This window comes from Argiope bruennichi, chromosome 5, assembly GCF_947563725.1.
Source record: "Argiope bruennichi chromosome 5, qqArgBrue1.1, whole genome shotgun sequence".
Taxonomy (NCBI): domain Eukaryota; kingdom Metazoa; phylum Arthropoda; class Arachnida; order Araneae; family Araneidae; genus Argiope; species Argiope bruennichi.
This window is the reverse complement of record NC_079155.1, coordinates 39264736-39284466: the sequence shown is the minus strand read 5'-3', so window position 1 is coordinate 39284466 and position 19731 is coordinate 39264736.

The following is a 19731-nucleotide window of genomic DNA, read 5'->3' as shown; positions in this document are numbered from 1 at the left end:
TGAAGAAATCTGTCAGCCATAACAAATATTTCTCAAAACTTTATTTAAGTATTGATATGAAATTGTTCTTTATAATATGTTATTTTAAAGTTCTTTATAATATGTTTTTCCTCTAAAAATTAAGATAGATATTGAATTGAAGTAACGTTGTTAAGTGTTAAGTGTAAATTAAAAGCATTTTGTTATGAGAAATTATCAGTTTAGTAACTTTGTGCGGTTATATCTCAAAATTATTTTGAATAATAGAAATATAGCATAACACAGATAATTGTCATAAAATGTATGACTGCAAGGCTCTATACGTATTTAAAATTTACTTTTTCTATCGCTGTTAGCACAATGCTATGCTTTTAGTTAATTTTACAGATTTCTAATTTTTTTAAAAAATGATATTCTGAACGCTTAATTAAGAATCAGATAATTTTTTTCTCTTTCATGGTTTTCATTTTTAACTTCTTTCAGTTTCACATTCATGAATTTCAATAGCAAATTTCAAAATTTCATTTCTGGTATAAACATAATGAATTAAAATTTTTTATAATATGATATCATTTTTTATTCTATTTTTACTATGGTCATTCGCTACTGAATACTACTTCATCATTAAGCAATTTTAAATCATTCAAATCTTCATACTGATAGAATTGTACGTCAAGATTTCGTTTTCCATCAAAATTACCTGCTTCATCACCAAGCAATTTTAAATCATAGAAACCTTCATATCATTAGAATTGTACTGCAAGATTTCATTTTCCATCAAAGTTACCTGCTTCATCACCAAGCAATTTTAAATCATAGAAATCTTCATACTGATAGAACTGCACGGCAAGATTTTCCATCAAAATTACCTAATGATTTCTGTTGAATACATGTTACTGCTTTTATTCATATAACATGACATTAATTATGGACAATGAAAACTCGACACAACTGGAATCTTTTTTTTACATTTCTGTAATTCATTCAATACAAAAAATTATTTTTAATTTAATAAGCCATCTTTATTTAATCCAGTAAAGGAAAATTTAAGTGCTTTTAGAAATAAATTTTTATAATACACTAAAATGGGTTGCTAGTAAACATTCATCAACAACAAATGTAAAAATTGGAAGACATTTTTTAAAATTCAGCGATTCAAATTTGGCATATTTTAAGTTAAAGTGCTTAAGACATTTCTTAGTTCATATTTATGTTATTAAAGTTTTATTTATATAAATTTTAGAGTAAATAATTGTATTGTGATCTAAATTTTTGAAAAATATGAAATTGCTTTATATATTTTTTATTGGAGAGTTAATATTTTTTTTTTATTTCACTTGCGACAAATTTATACTTACAGCAAGCCTAATAATTGAACCTTTTTTTGTATATAATTGTGCCTTGCATTCGCTGCTTGCTTTCTTTTATAATAATATTGTTTCTACATATTAATTTTAATACATTTTTGCTTTTCATTATTTTGCCTCGTTACTAAAAAATGGTATATTCTGCATTACCGACATCAAGTCAACCTTTTAAAAAATATCAAAGGTCATTTGATATCTCCATTTTTTATTCAACATTTAAAATAAAAATTAACTAGGCAAAAGTGAGTCAGACGATGATCTAAAATTATGCAAATATTTTAAGATTTGTTTGCAATATACGATTCGGTCTAAAACATAAAACAAAATCTTAATTCATTGGCGTATTTAAACTAATTTATATTTACTGTGAGCGCAAAAACATTCTTAAGCTAATTAATTATAACAATTTTGGAATTTTGGATTTCCAGCGAACGATATGTTTAGAAAAGCAGCTTTTTTAATTTTTTTTTTTAAAGTTAACAGCAATGAGACGTTAGTAAATTCGATGATGTCAAAAATACTTAATCTAAAGAAAATGCCAGGAAGTATCCAAATGTTGCAGAACTACTTTTTAAATGAATTTGTTTTTTAAATTTCATATAATGAATTTTTAAAGATTTCTGTATTAAAACGAGCAATCTCAATTAATCAATTTCTTTAACAAAATGATAGACAATAAGAAAGGTATCTGACGGAAAAGGAAAAACCCTTGAATGATGGTATTAAGCAGATATTATGAAAAAAAAAACATTCATTGATTCTATATAATTATATAATCTTTTTGGTAAACTTCTTTGAAGAGAATTATTTTTTTGAATTATAAAAATGAAAAAATACAGTTAAAAAGATAATAATAAGATAACAGAGTTCACAAACTTAATATCATCTATTAATTGCATAAAGCAACATGCATGATAAATAATTCTTCAAAAGCGTTTTACATAGCAAACCGTTGTACTTAGAGCTACCAAATTTGATTCACAGTTACTTGTTGAGTAGAAACTTACACCGAAAGAATTTTTCAATGCAATAGTTAGCTTTTTAAAAATTAATGAAATTTTAATGCATTTCTTAAATAAATTAAAACAATTCAAATTTGTTCAAAAATAATTTTTACACCACTTTAAAATTCGAAAAATTAGCGTTCCAATTATATCAATTTTATTCTTGTATATTTCTTTTAAAAATGTTAATAAACTTTTAGAAATCCCCTTATGAGTATTTTACAACAATAACAACGTAATAATACTATTTATTGCTTTAGTTGCTGAATCGAAACGCACGCACAGAAGCACATTACAATGTTATTAATTGTTTTTGTATGCATGTTATCACTTTTTCAATTAAGAGCAAAAATTTCAAAATCTAGATTTAAGGAATAATCATTAATGTAATGATCTGACACTAATGAGTTTTAAAGAAAGAATAAACGAAATAGAATCAACATGAAAATTTCTGTATATAAATAAAAATAATTAAATCTAATATGTTTTATGTTCATAAATAATTGATTATTTGTTAAAACTAAATTTTAATTATTTAATAATATTTGATGACTTATTTTTAAATAATGGCTTTCAACTGATAAATAAAATATGATTGACTGTATTATAAATTTTTAAGCAATTTAATGAAATTGATATTTGCTACTTAATATATCTAATGAAAATTGAAAACAAAGTTTTCAATTCTGAATTAAAAATGGAAAGATTTTAGCAGTGAAGAATTATTAATTCAATACTTTAATAAGGTTAATGGAATTTTAAAGATAAAATAAATCAGTATAGATTCATAGACTCAGGATAAACTCCATTCTTTATAAATGCAAATAATTAATTCTAATATTTTTGATCCAAATAACTGATTATTTGTTAAAATTAAATTGCAAATTGTTTATTAAATTTTTTATCTGATAATCTTTTAAAACTTATTAAATAAATTATAACACATTAATTAATAATTGTGTAAATGCTTTGACGAAATTGATATTTTTAAATTAATAAATCTAATTAAAATTGAAATAAATTTATTATGCAATGAATGTACTTAAGTTTAAAATAATTTTTCTATAGAATTAAAATTGAAATAACTATTTTTAATTTTGAAATGAATAGATTTAAGGAAGCAAAAAATATCATTACTCTGTTGTTTTTATAATGGTAATAGTATTTAAAAAAATTATGAGATAAAGATGAACTCTACTGTTAACAAATGAAAATTATTAATTCGAATATTTTTAATATTTATAAATAACCGATTCTTTATTAAAATTAATTGTAAATTAATCAAACCTAATAAGTTATTATTAGGTTACAAAATAAATTATTAATCGTGTAATTTATAATTATTTTTATTTTTGCGAAATCAATACTTACAAATATAAGATAAAAATCAATACAATATAATAATATAAATAATTTCTAAAAATACTCAATAAAACAGCAAATAAAAAAGTTTTCTTTTCATTTTTTACACTCTTTTATTAAATTGGGTTTGTTCCATATTTTTAAAGTGGAATTTTGAAATCAAATATTCAATCATCCCTTTATGCTCTACAATTTTGAAATTTTGTTGACCTGTATGTTCTCGAACACAAAACATTGTTTTAATATTTTTATTTCAGTTACAAAATTATTTTAATTCAATTTTTAGCCTAGAAGACAATAAATTTAAGAAAAAAGTTAGTTTAAACAGTTTCTTATATTTTTAGCAAAGAATTATGATTAAAACTTTTAAAAAAGTAGAAAACTATCAAATTTTATAAATCTACTTTTTGTTACATTAAAAAAGTAGTTTTCTGAAATATTAATTTTACTAAATTTATTAATTGTGATATTTCAATTATCCATATAACTTACTTGATGAGAGTAGAATGTTGAGTTGTTCTCCTTTGGAATGCTACTTCTAATTTTTCTTTGGGTAATTTGAAATAAGAAGAGTTTGGAAGATTTTAGAGTTTTTTTTAGAATAATCTCCTTCATTCCGTAGGATCTTTGTCTATGAAAACCAGATCAGAGTCTCTTTATACCTGAAACACGAAAAGTATATGAAGTAAAAGATTAATTTTCTCTTTTGCAAATAATATTAAGGACATATTTGAGAAAAAAATCTACGGGGCCTGTAAATCGGCAAAGAAGGATCTCGCATTCCAGCCCTTAACAGCAAATGTTGACGCGTGAAAGTATGTTGTAATTCTTGCTGTGTAAACTGTAATGAGATGATATCTAAGAAATCTACGGGGTGTACAAATTTGCAAAAATGAATTCCACACTCATTTCTTTCATAGCAACTGTTGACACACACACACACACACACACACACACACACACACACACACACACACACACACACACACACACACACACACACACACACACACACACACACACACACACACACACACACACCATTCTACGGGGTTTGCAAATCTGAAAGCAGAGACTTTGCATTCCATTCCCTGACAACAGGTGTTAATGTTCGAAAATGTATTATAATTCCTGTTACGCAAACAGAAATGAGATAATATTTATGAAATCTATGGGGTTTACAACTCTGCAAGGATGTCCTTGACAGTACCAGTTGACGTGGCAAAGTGCGTTCTAGAACATGCTTTGTAAATAATAATAAGCTAATAAGATATCTACGGGGTTTAAAATCCTGCCAAGTAGAATTGCGCATTCCAAAACATCAGAGAATGCTGTTGATGCATGAAAATGCATTATAACGAAACGTGCACCAGCTCAGCAAACAAGCTAGCATTTTCGTTGAAATCTAAGACGCAGGCATTGATAATTTATTCATATTACCGCTCAACTCCTCGCTCTTTTTTCTTTTTTTATAGATGCCATAAAACTTGTTTCTCCGTGTTACATTCGAGATTTCGTGCTGAAAATCAATATAAATAAAAATGAGCTGATAAAAAAAATGAATCTACGGGGTCTACAAATCTACAAGAAAGAATTTCACATTCCGTTCCTTCATAGTAACTGCTGTATGCGTTATAGAAATGATTATTATCTGTTGATTGAATACTAAGTTATTACAATTGGGGGATTAGCTTGCATTGGAATACTAAGCTATTACTATTGGTGAATTAGCTTGCAATGGAATATAAAATGAACGCAAAATATCTCATATTTTGAAAAATATCTCTTTTTTAGAAAAATCGATTTTAAAGAAACGCAAATATTTGAATAAATTTGGATCTGAAAAGAATTTTTCCTTCATAGGCTCTCGCACAATTATGCAAACGAGTTGAAATTATTTAAATTTATTTGATTAGACTGTGTTTTTAACAACATGTATAAATATAACAGGTAACATATAAAAAAAGAATTTTTAAAATCAATTTCTACTTATTTTCTTATATTATTTATGATCGGGTGTCGTGTCAGTAATCTCAGAGCTTGGCGTCAAACTTGGTGACCATTTGGCGACGGATTTGGCGATCAAATAGAAATTACTGGAGAAATTTAATTAATTAATTAATATTTGAAAAAAAAAAGCTGTATTAACATCAAGTGTCATCCACTACAAGTTTAAAGAATGTATTTGAACTTGAGTAGATGAATAAAAAGTATTTTATTAACGATTGAACATTTGAACAAGATATATAAATAAATATATATATATATACTATATATATATAGGGAGAGTGTGAACTAATAGTAGGAATTGAAAAAGGAAAAATATTATAATCGCCTAAACAATTTAGTTTCAAGACATTTTTCTAGTTTTAAACTTCTCTGTGTTTTTCGCTCAGCTTATGTGCTTGCATACATAATTACTGAAAATTGGAACTAATTATAGGAATGGAATTTATATATGATACTTTTACAAAATATTTATAGATGTATCCAATTTTGAATAAAATTCGTCAAAGATCACATACTGTCTATATGCATATATACAAATTAGATTACTTAAAAGTGTAATATTCAATTACGATATAAAGGGTGTCCCAAAATTAATGCAGTATTTGAATTTATCATCATTCGTACTATTTAAAAACCCCCCCAGTTTGGCAGCTAATAGTTTAGAGTTAGTAAAAAAGGAGCGTTACACGATAGAACAGTGTGTTTCCATTGTTGAACAATATTTAAAAATAATGACAGTCTGGAGGCCACAGTTTGAAAATTTGAGAATTGGCCCCCTAGATCGTATGATTTAACATCATTGGATTTCTTTTTATGGGGTCATTTGAAGTTGAAGATCTATGCCAATAAGCCCACAAACAGGCGTGCATTTAAGGAGGAATTTATTAGGAAACAACTTATTAAAAATTATTGAATAAAAGTATTTTGGTTGTTTTGTTTTAAACTTGAGAAAAAAGTCAAAATAATCACCGCAAAAGAATTGAAAAAGATAATGGAATTTAAATGTCAGAAATAAGATTTCTAGTTTTAACTTAACAAATTTTTTGGATGTCCTCCCCCTGGTGTGGTGTAGAAGATTGTAGAAAGGGTGCCATCTCAGATGTCGTTCTTGCCATCTGATCGCAGTTCAAAATTACCAGATACGTCCAAAAATAACCTTTTTAGGAGTAGTCCTTTTGCTTTAAAACTGGACGTTAATATAACTACACTTAGCGAAAAAAATTTTTGGTATTTCTAAAGTTTCTCAAAATTTAGTAAATTATATTAAAGTGCTAAATAACTTTTAAGGAACAATAACCGTTTTATTGGCGTTCAAATAGCTTTGAACGCCAATAAAACGGTAAAACGGCTTTCAATCATTAGAAATGAATTTAAGGGCAAATACGTGCGAAAAATGATTCAAAACAATACAAAACATCAAATAAAAAATCATTTACATTGAATTTAAAAATTTAGGTTTCGAAATGCATTGAGACACCATTACGACTACTTGCTTGCATAATTACATTGCTGTAAGTGAGATAGAGTTTTCTGAAAACAGTATACATGGGTACAAAATTTCTTTTTATAAGTATAGATTAATTAAACAAAAAGAAAAAGCACATTATTGACATTTTCTATCATTAGTTTTGGGCCGCGGCTGCCTGGTGAAAAGGTCTCGACTTCGGAACTAGAGGGCTTCAGGCTTGAACCCGATTCCACCGAAGAACTGTATTGTAAGCTTGCCTGGTGCCCGCTAAGTCCATTGGTGCCAAACACTCTGCCGTTGGTGTGGTGTGGAAGATTGGAGTGGGGTTGCCAGCTCAGGTTCCGTCCGAGTCATCTGACCGCGGCTCAAAATTATGAGGTTCGCCCCAAATTCGCCGTAGTGTTGCTTTAAAATAGGAAGTTAATATAGCTAAACTAATCTACAGTTATTTTAGAATAAAATTAAAACATCACTGCTAAAAGCTATGAGAGTCAATTATTTAGCAATCATTACTTGATTTTTCTCGGAAAGATTTCATTTTCGGATTCATTACATCTCCAAAGCAGTCCGGATATTTGGTAATTAATAATCCAGATAATTGGAATAAAATTGCAATTACCCCAATCGGATAGCTGGAATACTACTCTACTTTAAATCTGCCCTGCTTACTTTTTAAAAGTGATTATGATTTTCAATGACTGCACCATTAATTTAATTTTTGCACATCCCCATTCCATGAAATTCTAAAGCTATATGTTGTACAATTCTTTGAAAACTATGTTGGGAGATACAAAAAAAGCATAATTTCGAGCTCAGTTCTGAAAATCACTTCCCATAGGTAAACCTTTTGTAAACAAACGTAAAAGACAATTTATTAGATGCATGTATTCCAACTAGAATTCTTTTGCAGTATTGTCGTTCCTACGGAGGTAAACAATGGCAGCTGTTTCTCTTGTAGCTCATGATCATCTGCCAATCAACTTCCAGTACCATTCCGCCCAGTGGGCGTGGCTTTAGATTCAATGTGACACAATAATGCTTGGTAAGAAAGTCTCTTATTGTTTTTCTGCCTTCTTTCTCTTTCATATTTACATTATCTTTCCCACTTCATATTATTAATTAATTTCCCCAGAAAAATTAGGTAATTAAGAATATAATTTGTTATTATCAGTTAAAGTTATTAGATAAAGTAATCAAAATGTCAAAAATATGTATTCCTGGGAAGTCCAAAACAATGAATTTCATCAAAAACTAGAGTTTGAAATTTTTTGACGATTACAGTATCTTCTCTATGCTTTGTATATGATAAAGTAAAATTGAAATATTCCATATTGAAGCATCAATAGGCAATGCTTATATTGTTACCGAATAACTCAATATTTATTATAAAATAAATAAAACAAAGTACAAATATTATTAAATTAAAAATTTAGAGTAATAACATATTTGATATTATTAAAATGTTTTAAAGTACTTAAAAGTTAATACGTGAAAGTTATAAAATAGTTAAAGTTATTAAGAACATAATTTGTTATTATCAGATAAGGCATGCGATTTCATTCGGCGTGATTTTTTAAAAAAGTTATAAAATATATTTTTGAATTTTTCATAAAATAGATTAAAAAAATACGTGTAATAAAAATACATCAAGAAGAGTCCAAAAATATTTAAAAATAGGAAAACCCCTCCCCCCAACTAAAAAACGGTATAAAGTTTAAAAAAAAAAACCTTTCTAGCTTGGAAGTTTACCAAACAATATGAACAGTTTTCAGACAAAAAATATATTACCTAATTGCTGAATAAAAAATAAGCCGTGGTTTTTCTATCTAATCTTTAAATACAAGAATTTTATTGCTACATAACATGAAAATTTCGACTTTTTTCATAATGTGAAACATTAAAATGACTGTAAAATCTATTTAAATAAACAAAATTGCATATGTAACTGAGAAATTATTAAATTAAAATTAAACATAAAGTATGTATTATATTTTAATTTGTGATGTTTTTCCTAACAAGACGTCACAACAAAATTTTAAATTTGAGAAAATAGCATTTAAGGTTGCAAATTGATACTAAAATATACAATATTTTTGAATTAAAATCCTTTTAAGTCTTTTTATTCAAAATGGCGCCACGTTAGCAGAGGAAGTAACATGTATCTATAGTAAATTGACTAAGTTGAATTTATTAAGATTACAGCGTACCTAGCGGCAAAATAAAGAAGTTAGAAAAAAAATCGGACAAAAAAAGTTCATTTAGAAAAATTCTTTAACTATAATAACTATAATAACAATAAAAAAATTATTTCGTCTACTGGGATGGCAAAGTTAGATTCCTTTTCATCTAAGTTACTATTTTCAATCCTTAGAAAAAGAAAAAAAACAAAAAACAAATGGGAATGATCTTCCAGAAACATTCTGGTATACTCTCCAATTAATTCCCACATAAAATTGCGGATCTTGGATAAAGCCACTTATACCTCTGACGGCGTTCACTAAGCATATGCAAAATAATTACAAATCTTGTGGTAATTACAAAGTACAGATCTACGGCGTGAATCTATCATCTTTACTGAATCTATTTTGAGAATACGTGTTTTGGACCTCTTTTTTCAAACCAATTCATACCAAAATTTAACTACAATTGTAGTCCCAAGAGAGTATAACAAATAAGAAAGTACGAACCGACAGATGGCCAACCGCTTGACAGATTTGATTCAAAATTTTATACAAATCTCCATTTCAGATACTAAACTTCTGTACAGAATTTTATTTACATCGCTCTTTGCGTTTTGTAATTATTGCGCCCATTTGTACTTAAACAGTCAGACAGAAAGACTTCCGTTGAATAAATTTTGCTGAACATTTTACAGAAATCTACAAATTAGGTGAAAACACCGTATATGAAAATTCATTCACCTACCTCAAAACGTTTTTAAGTTATCTTTGTTACAGACAGATATGCAACCATAGTGCCAAAAATATGTTTTTCGAAATCAGGGAAGTTCGAAATAATGCGTTTCATCAAAATCTAGAGTTTGAATTTTTTGGCGATTACAGTACCTTATTTATACTTCGGGTGATAATTGTTGATTTTCGTATGCGATAATTGTTGAAACATAAATTGTTGATGTTGAAAACAGTCACAGTTTTCCTGAGAAAGAAAGGGATTGACCCAAAAACTTTAAATTCAAAAGTTGTTCGTCTTAAAAAGGCGCTAATTCGGTTAATTTGGTTTATTTTTCTGTCTTCAATATTAAGGTTATACAAGGAGTTAAAGCAAAATGAAAATTTCAAAATTTCACCCCCCCCATTTCCAGTCCCTTTGAGCTAGACAGTCCATTTACGACCTCATCCAAGGTTTTTACATTTCTTATAACATATTCCAAGCTGGTTAAAATCCGGTTGGTTGAAAAAAAAATTAAAAAATCCAAAGTCCAAAGCATTATAGTATATATATATATATATATATATATATATATATATATATATATATATATATATATATATATATATATATATATATATATATATAAGCATATTTCTGAAAAGTAGAAGGCAGGTTTGAAGACATAGAAGACGCTGTGGATTTTTTTTAATTCTCTTTAATATCCATCCCGGGAAAGCAAAATTATTTACAAGCAGAGACGCTGACAAGGCACGTCCGCCACAGCTCGGCAGAAAAGCAGAAGTAAGGAAGAGAGGGCCGAAGCAAATGATCACTATTCTTATATAACATGGGATTTCTAGCCACGTGGTAATTGAATAATCGTGTTGACCTTTGACAAGGGCAACGGAGGGGTCATTTTCACTTGATACGTAGAACTGATTGCGCAGTAATATTTACGCAGCTTCATACGTGGAATGGGATCAGGAAATAAGAGAACACTTTAGAATGACCCCGACATGGATTAAATTAGATATTTAAATATCAAATATCATTACACACACACACACACACACACACACACACACACACACACACACACACACACACACACACACACACACACAGATCGAAATTCTTTAAAAGAAAGTCTTTTTATATGTTTGTGACATGGAGCACAATTTAAAATCTCTGAGAGCTAAATGAATGAAATTCTGTATATGTTTTTACTACTACACTTCTATGTCTACTTCTAGTTTTGAATTAAACTGTTGAATGTATGACTGTCTACCATTTTATCTGTTCGATCATTCTATCTACCATTTGCGAATGCGACAGTTTATAATCGCAACAAACCAGGTAAGTGAATTTTAGTATTAGATTTTTATTTTGAATTAAAACAGTGCTTCTTAACCTTTTTAAGCCGCGACCCAAATTTGAGAAATATGTTCATGTCGCGCCCCCCAAAAAAAGTCAAAATTTTTTCATTGCTTTATTTTAGATCGTATTTTTTAAAAATCTTCAACCCTACGATGATGATTTTTTTTAACTTACAAATTTTTTATTTATTTTTTTAATAATAAAGATAAACAACTTTTCGATCCAAGGAAAATTTAATTAATAATCAAGTGTTTTTAATAATTTTTATTGACCAAATTAAAATATATTTATAACTTTTTGAAAATAATTCGATTGTTGTTCGAATTCGATTGTTGATATTTATTCAAGTCGTCATTTTTAAAATGTCTGAAATTTGGTGTATTACTAACTTTTTTGGTTCTACTCAGCTGGACCCAAGAAATATACTTCGCGACCCAATTTTGGGTCGCGACCCATAGGTTAAGAACCGCTGAATTAAAAGAACAAGGTAAGTAAAAAACGCTGTAAGCATGATTAAATGGATCCTGATGTATTGTCTTTTCTGATGTTACTTACTCGTATGAAACCATGTATCACACAGATTCCATCCGGCCAATTCCCCTTGCTGTAGCTGTGGGAAGATAGGATCTCCAATTCAGTATGCCACTGAATGCTTACTGACTCTCTCATGATTAAATGGATCCTGATGTATTGTCTTTTCTGATGTTACTTACTCGTATGAAACCATGTATCACACAGATTCCATCCGGCCAATTCCCCTTGCTGTAGCTGTGGGAAGATAGGATCTCCAATTCAGTATGCCACTGATATGCTTACTGACTCTCTCATGCCATATGAGCTAAAAACAAGTCTCTGGGAAGAATGGTACATTAGAGTTGCATCGAATAATACCTTTTCACGCGGCAAGATCCACTCCATAGTAAACAATATTCATAAATATCAAGAACTCTTCAATATTCAATAGCTGAGACCAAAATGCCACTTGTCAAAGTCAGCCGAAATTATAACATTAAAAGTGCTCAAAAGTCCCTCAAAAGACCAGTTCTCACGAAGGAAACAAAAACCACAGAACCCAGAAAGACGCTACAGATTTCTGACACTGCAGTGATTGTTTATATGCTTATTACATACAGATGTTCTCAATGTAATTTATCAATTTTTTCCTTTTCAGTCAGTAATCTCATTTCCCTGTAAGTTTAATCTATAGTCACCATTTGTTTAAGCATTCTTGTCCTCTGCATCCAGTTATTACTTCACCAAAAATTGAATACAGTCGTGTAGGATTTGACACCGATGGGATTCTCTCTGGAGATCCCTGAATGGTTTGCTGTCTCTTTCTTTCTTTTAACAATATTTTTCTTTCTTTCTTTCTTTGTTTTTTCTTCTTCTTCCTTCCATATTGTGCTCATCTAACTGGTTAGATAACTTAGTATTATAGGCACCGGGGGGGGGGTAAAGGACGGCGTTATGCTATGTATCGTAACACCAGAACCGTAAAATAATAACTGTGAACACAATAGGGTGCTAATGAAAGATCTAATATGCATAGATTCACTTCCCTTCACTGTTACGAAAATTCATCAAGCCCGTTCGGGGAGTGTACTGTAAAAATATCCAAAAGGTTCAGAGTTTATTTGTCCTTATGCCTGTGAACCCATTAATTCAAAAGCTGTAAAATCTTCTACAGATGTGTCCTTAAATTTGTGATGTTAGTTGAATTTTAGGCCAAATCTGTTAGAAAGTACCATTATTTGGTCTCTATTTTTTGTATTTATGTGGATGCGATGATTCGAAAACTAAATGATATCTCCACTAACAATAGAGATGTATGTGTGTGTGCATGTGTGGATGTATGTTGGTGCACATGTATCTTGGAGAGTAGCAATATGCACTTCTGAACAAGTTTTTCAAAATTTTAGTTACTAAAAAATGAGTCTGAATTTTGAGGCTTTTTCGCAATAAGGTCCGAAATTATTATCGAATAAAAATAGTATTTGTACCTGTTTGGATGTGTTTATATTTTGACAATATTTGTATTTAATAATATTTACTTTTATTATACTTTGTGCTTCCTATTAATTTTTATCTTCTGTGTGTATTTACTTTTATTATATTTTGTGTGGCAACCAGTTTTATTTCTAATGCCAACAAATTTGTCTCTTGGTGTATGGCAAAGTTGTTTAAAAAAGAATTCGATATCCAAGATCGCACTGTGCTGTTGGCACAGTTTCCTTTATTTTTAAATTTCCACCGTTCTCTTTTTGAATGTCACAAATAAACTATTTGTGTGTACAAGAATTCTCTTCTTTAGTCCAAATTGACTATTTGAAATTCTAAATATTATTTTTTTAATGATAAAAGATTACAAATTTAATAGCCATTCAAATGTTTACTGGTTTTTGGTAATTTCTTAAACACGCACACACACATGTGTATGTGTGTGTGTATTGCCAAATTTCTCATATAAAATTGTTTTTACCTGACATTAAACATTAATTGTCATTGTTTCATCAAATATTTATTTAGTATCGGAATTTTCTTCCACTGTTGAAAGCTAGAAAATCACAAACTGACTACTCCGACCCGTCAGAAGACATACGAAAAAACTTGAATGACCGGACCGCCGCAACAGCAACACTAGCAGGAACTGTGGTTGAATCCTAAGAGCCATCACCGGCCACAAGGTTCGAGAACCAACCACTGTGCCGGAAGCTTCTCATCCTCAATTACGTGGTGCCTCACTTTGTGGAAAAAAGAATTTTGTTTAATATCTGTGTAATTTACAAGGTGAAAAAAAGTGAATTTGCAATACCGGGGAAATAAATTTGACTGTGTTTTTAATATCGCCGTATCGTCAATCCATGGCGATATAATGTAAGTTCTAATACACAATGATGAGAAGTAAAGTTCATCTACACAAGGAAGAGAACATATGTAAGATTATTAAAATAACATGGCTTTACTATCTGAAAATTCATGGGTGACGAATTCATGGGCATGAAATTATGGCTACGTTATTTAATTGAAATTGAAAATCAACAATATTCTCGACAAACCCGCTTGTCGCCAAAGGTGTCAAATTCGTTATTAGGTCATCGAAATTAAAATTATAAATCTGTGTCAAATTTTGGAACTAATTGGCGGAAGGAGGGTATACAAAGCACATTTTCATTTTTCTTCATTATATTACAAAGCAGAAAATGCGCCATACTGCTTCTCTACGCACGGAATTCTAGGAGGCATTCATGCATGAGGATTACCGGGACTTTCGAGATTTCTCACTTTTCTCCCTGTATTATCTTCAAGAGATGGAGAGGTGATTGTTCTGATTTTCTTATTCATATCTCATTTTTATATGACTACTAACAGTTTTCTTTTTATTTCAGTGATTCCGAGCTGCACTGAAAAATTATCCAAAGTCTCGTGTAAGCGCTTTTTTAACATGAGATTTCCTGAAATAAAAAATATGTTTTTTTAAAATCCGAAATTGAGATCGTTGGACGTTATCGAAGAGTTTGCATTTTTTTAATTGCACAATATTGCCGAAATGATGCCAAATATTCGTTAAAAGGAAAAAAAAGTAATTTATTTTAAATAAAGGGCTGTTGCAAGTCTCTAACCATGATAGATATGTCCCCAAAACGGAAAAAATTCGTTCCTGAATGTACCGGTGAAGTCTAATAGGCTAAACAATATAAAAACAACGCCTTATTCTACATGAGAACATGAATAAATAAGTAATAAAACTCAGACGGAGCATATAAAGAGCAGCACTTACAATTAATAGTAGAACATATCGCTAATAAGCAAATGGAACAGCATAAAGCGTCCAAAGAAAACTTGGAGGAGAGCGATTACTCTCTCAGTTCATCTGCTTCTCTTACTGAATCGACTTTCGGTTCTTATCCGGTTTTTTTGCTCCGTGACAAGATATGGAACTTGGAGGAGAGCGATTACTCTCTCAATTCATCTGCTTCTCTTACTGAATCGACTTTCGGTTCTTATCCGGTTTTTTTGCTCCGTGACAAGATATGGAATACTCTCGTACAATATCAGGAAATAGAGTTCTAATCAAATTATTTCCATGATTCTCGAATATTCAGGATCCTACATTTTGGCTCTCAAATTTGTTGCCAAAGTCGTAAGGCTTATATTCAGCAGCCTTTGCTATATCCATAAAATTCTTTTCCTTACTAGAAAATTTACAACTCAAGGAAGCAATATTACAAATTCATAACTATATGTAATAATATCATCGCAGTATTTCTATATCTTTGTTTTAATTATGCTGTGAGTGCAGAAAATGTGATGTAAAGATTAAATATTTAAAAGACGACACTCAATTATTTCTCATTAACGCCATCATCGGAAGCTTTCCGGAATTATTTATTTGTAAATAAAGCTTCTTATAAAGAAGGTTATGTCTGTTTGCAATCAAGCTTGTCGAACTGACTGCCGTAAATGAAATCTTTTTAAATCTTCCATAAAATTTAATACAGCCAATAATTCAAACTGTCGATATGACTCAATTGGCCTCAAATCATAGTAAAAAAAAGTAGATGCAGAAATAGTAGTAGAAACAGAAAAAAGTAAGGGAAAATATTGATCTCAGAAAGACCGAACTGTTATATAATCAGTTCCACCCATTACCTCAACTACGAGATGAGAACCTTTCAGTTTGGTGTTTGATTCTCTCTTTTCGGGTATTTGCATTAATGCTGTGGGATTGAATTGCTCTCACTTCCACGAAGAAAGAAGTTGTACTTTACCGTGATGATGATAACACAAAAAAGTTTTAAAAAAACACTAACAGATAAAATAAATTATTTTGCATCATTAATTATTCAAGATGATTCGCAATGTATGGTCGCGCCTTAAAGGGAAAATGAGCAAAATAAAAATAGAACTTCGGAAAAAGAAAAAAATTTGACTAACATTTGAAAATATCACAAGTCAAAAAATATTCTATTTATAAGTACATAAATAAAATATTAGCCTTAAAAAACAATTTACTTATAAGACACAATATTTATTAAAAAATTGATATTCCTTATTTGAAACTTCAGAATACACTAAAAGGACGGAGGTTTGGGAAAAAAAATAGTTAGATTGGCCCCTTTAAAAGATTGATAGTCGGTAGTAGTTAGAATACACATTTGGGAATCTTTGAGAGTCTTGATTATAAATTTAATTGCTGTTAATGCGATATTCAATTGCTTGCACACAATTTAACTTAAATGTGCAATATGTAAATGTGTTAAATGTAAATAATTTGTGTTCTTTGTTGTTTCACACTCTCAAAGCTTTTTGAATACTTCGAAATTCTGAGGGTTAACTTTAAGAGTTTTGTTAATTTCTTATTTAAAACTTTAATTGAAACTTTTAATAATGTTTTCTTAGTCAATAAAGTAAGTAAATAAAATTTGGTAGCTCTTGGTACATCAGCCTGCCTTGGTGTTGCAGATGAAGCAAGTATTTTGCTTATCGATTTTTACAAGTCGTATGCAAGTCTATAAACTTTATCATAATAATTTCAGTATAAGTGCTGAAACTCATCCAAAAAAAACCCCACTTTGGTTAAGAGTTTATCATGCAATGGCTCACTGTACGGATATTTATTTTAACATTTTCAATACTTTTCAAAAATATTATTCTAAACCACCATTTTTGCACGGTTCTTGCAGAGATGTCAAAGGGCAATAAAATTTCGCCACAGAAGCGTGAAAAAAATAAAGTCATAAAGTTTGTTTCGTGCTGATTCAATCAAAGTCTACGGGGTTCACAAAGTTGCATCAAAGGTCTCTTTAATTTTGAGGACTGAGACGCATGATGCGGGAAAACGGTTCAGCTTGACAAACAAATATATGTCCTGGATCATACAAAATTCATCAATATTCATTTCTTATTCGTACTTTATGACAAAAATCTCGCCTTTGCCATCTTTATAGGTGCAATAAAATTTTATATCTTACTTTCATATACAAAGTTCTAGTTGCGCAGCTGGGAATATGAAACTACTGGCACCATGAAGTTGACGCACATTCGATATTTTCCAAACGCACGATTGCTTGCTTTACTTTTATTGCTTATTACATAACAATATCGAAGATGTCATCGCCGATTCTACAAATCTTCATCAAACGGCTTTCTTGAAGAAAAAAAATCTTTGTGAAGAAAAAAAATCTTTCGGCTAATCGAAAGGGGAAGGTAGGCACCACTTGTGACAAGATAAAAAAAAAAAATCAATCACCGTTATTCCCTCCCCATATCCAGTTTCTAAAGAGTTGGAAAGACGAGGATGATTTAGGGTGTAAGAGAATATAAGAAATAAGAATCCAACTAGCTGTCACATGTATAGGCTAAAAATTAATAATAAGAGAGTAAAATCATAGAGAATAAGAGATTCCGTGAGAATCAAGTGCATGAGCATGCACATGAAAAAAATATAACTGCTTAAATCTTAATATTTCATATTTAATATTTTATGATCAAATTTCAAAACGAGTTATGAAGATGAAGCAGGATATAAGAGAATGTAAAAAATTAGAATCCAACGAGCTGTCACATCCATAGGCTAAAAATGTAATTGTAAGAGTGTGAAATTATAGCGAATAAGAGGTGATGATCATGTGCATGAGCATACTAATGAAAGCAAAATAACAACTTAAATCATTCATGTTTCTTGATCGAATTTCAAAAGAATAGATGAGGATGAAATAGGTTGTAAGCGAATGTAAAAAATTAGAATCCAAGAAAAAACAGAAATGCTGACACATAAAAAAAAACAACCACTCACACTTGCTTCGTTTATAATAGAGTTCAATGCGTTTGCTTCTCCCCATCGTCAATATAATGCCAAGAAATAAATGAATGCTAATTTAATAATATTTCTTATGTTTAAAAGTATATCTTCAAGATAATTTCTTCACAATTTAAAAAACAACAATAAATTCGGTTAGTGCATGGTACAAATTAATCGCAGGTTTGAAATAACTTTAAGACAACTGCAGATATTAACTCTTAATATAGGTTTAATAAGGTATTTAGAAATAAAATATCTAAAACAAATAGTATTTTTCCCTTCACCAAAGGGAAAGGCAGATTCCATCTATGACTTCATAAAAAGAAAATAAACGTTTTCCCACACCGCTATTGACATTGTGTACACTATTATTTTTGTCAAAGATAATAAATTGAAAAAGCTACTCACTTTGTTGTGATAGAAATTTGCATTAAATGAATTCGAGACAGTTCTTACAATTTCTTTTGAGTAATTGGATTTCTATTAAAATAAGGTTCACTGTTACGATTAGATATAATGCCATGGACTTCGTTATTGCTTTTTTAAAAATCTAAAATTGGATTCATTATTCTAAAAATATTAGAAATAGTGCAGAGCTCCTTTTCCTATATTTCTAAATCTTTCTGATATTTATTTCAAAGAAATAACCCCTGAGGTTTAATTTAAATACCTGACTATGACTGTATGCTTTCTTAAATTGAACGCTTGTGACATTGTTATCCGCTCGCCATTTTTGGTGACCAGTTAGTTTACCTGGATTCTTAATAACAAAAAATGTACAAAAGGAAAATAAATGAGTAGAGAAAAATGAGCTATCACTACATCGATAAATTGCAAAATTACTATGGAAGCATAATTCATATCAACAATGACATCTTACAAGATATTGAAAGTGTTACTATTACATTGTTTCATTACTGTTGCACTGTCAATGACAGAGTGATCTTTATGGTTGGCGCAAGTATCAAGAAGTACGGATGAAGTGTCACCAATTTTACAATATGTAATAGGCATAATAAGGCGTGTTTTTAAGAAATTGTCCGATCAATAATTACTATGTAAGTGTCTGCATAGGGAAACGCAAAATACAACTGAATATTTTAATGTCAAGTTATTAAATACTGAAATAGCAATTTGTAGAGTTGCTATCAATTCATCTAGGGTCATTTAAATCTGTGTTTTAGATTAATTAGAATTGTAAAGATATATTAACTGTTTGAAATAGTTTAAAAACTGAACAATAAAATAAAAAAAAATTATTGCAAAACAAGAAAGGGAAGGATATATTTATCCTTGCTATAAATATTATACCCCTGTGACCGTTGGAACCAGGTTTTTCTATAAAAGAAAATTTTTAACTACAATTTTCACAAAAAAATTCATAAAAATTCCTCATTATTAAAGTGAGAATCCAAAACCTAATAGAGACAATAACCTAGAAGTTACAACGCAGATTTCAAGTAATATGGA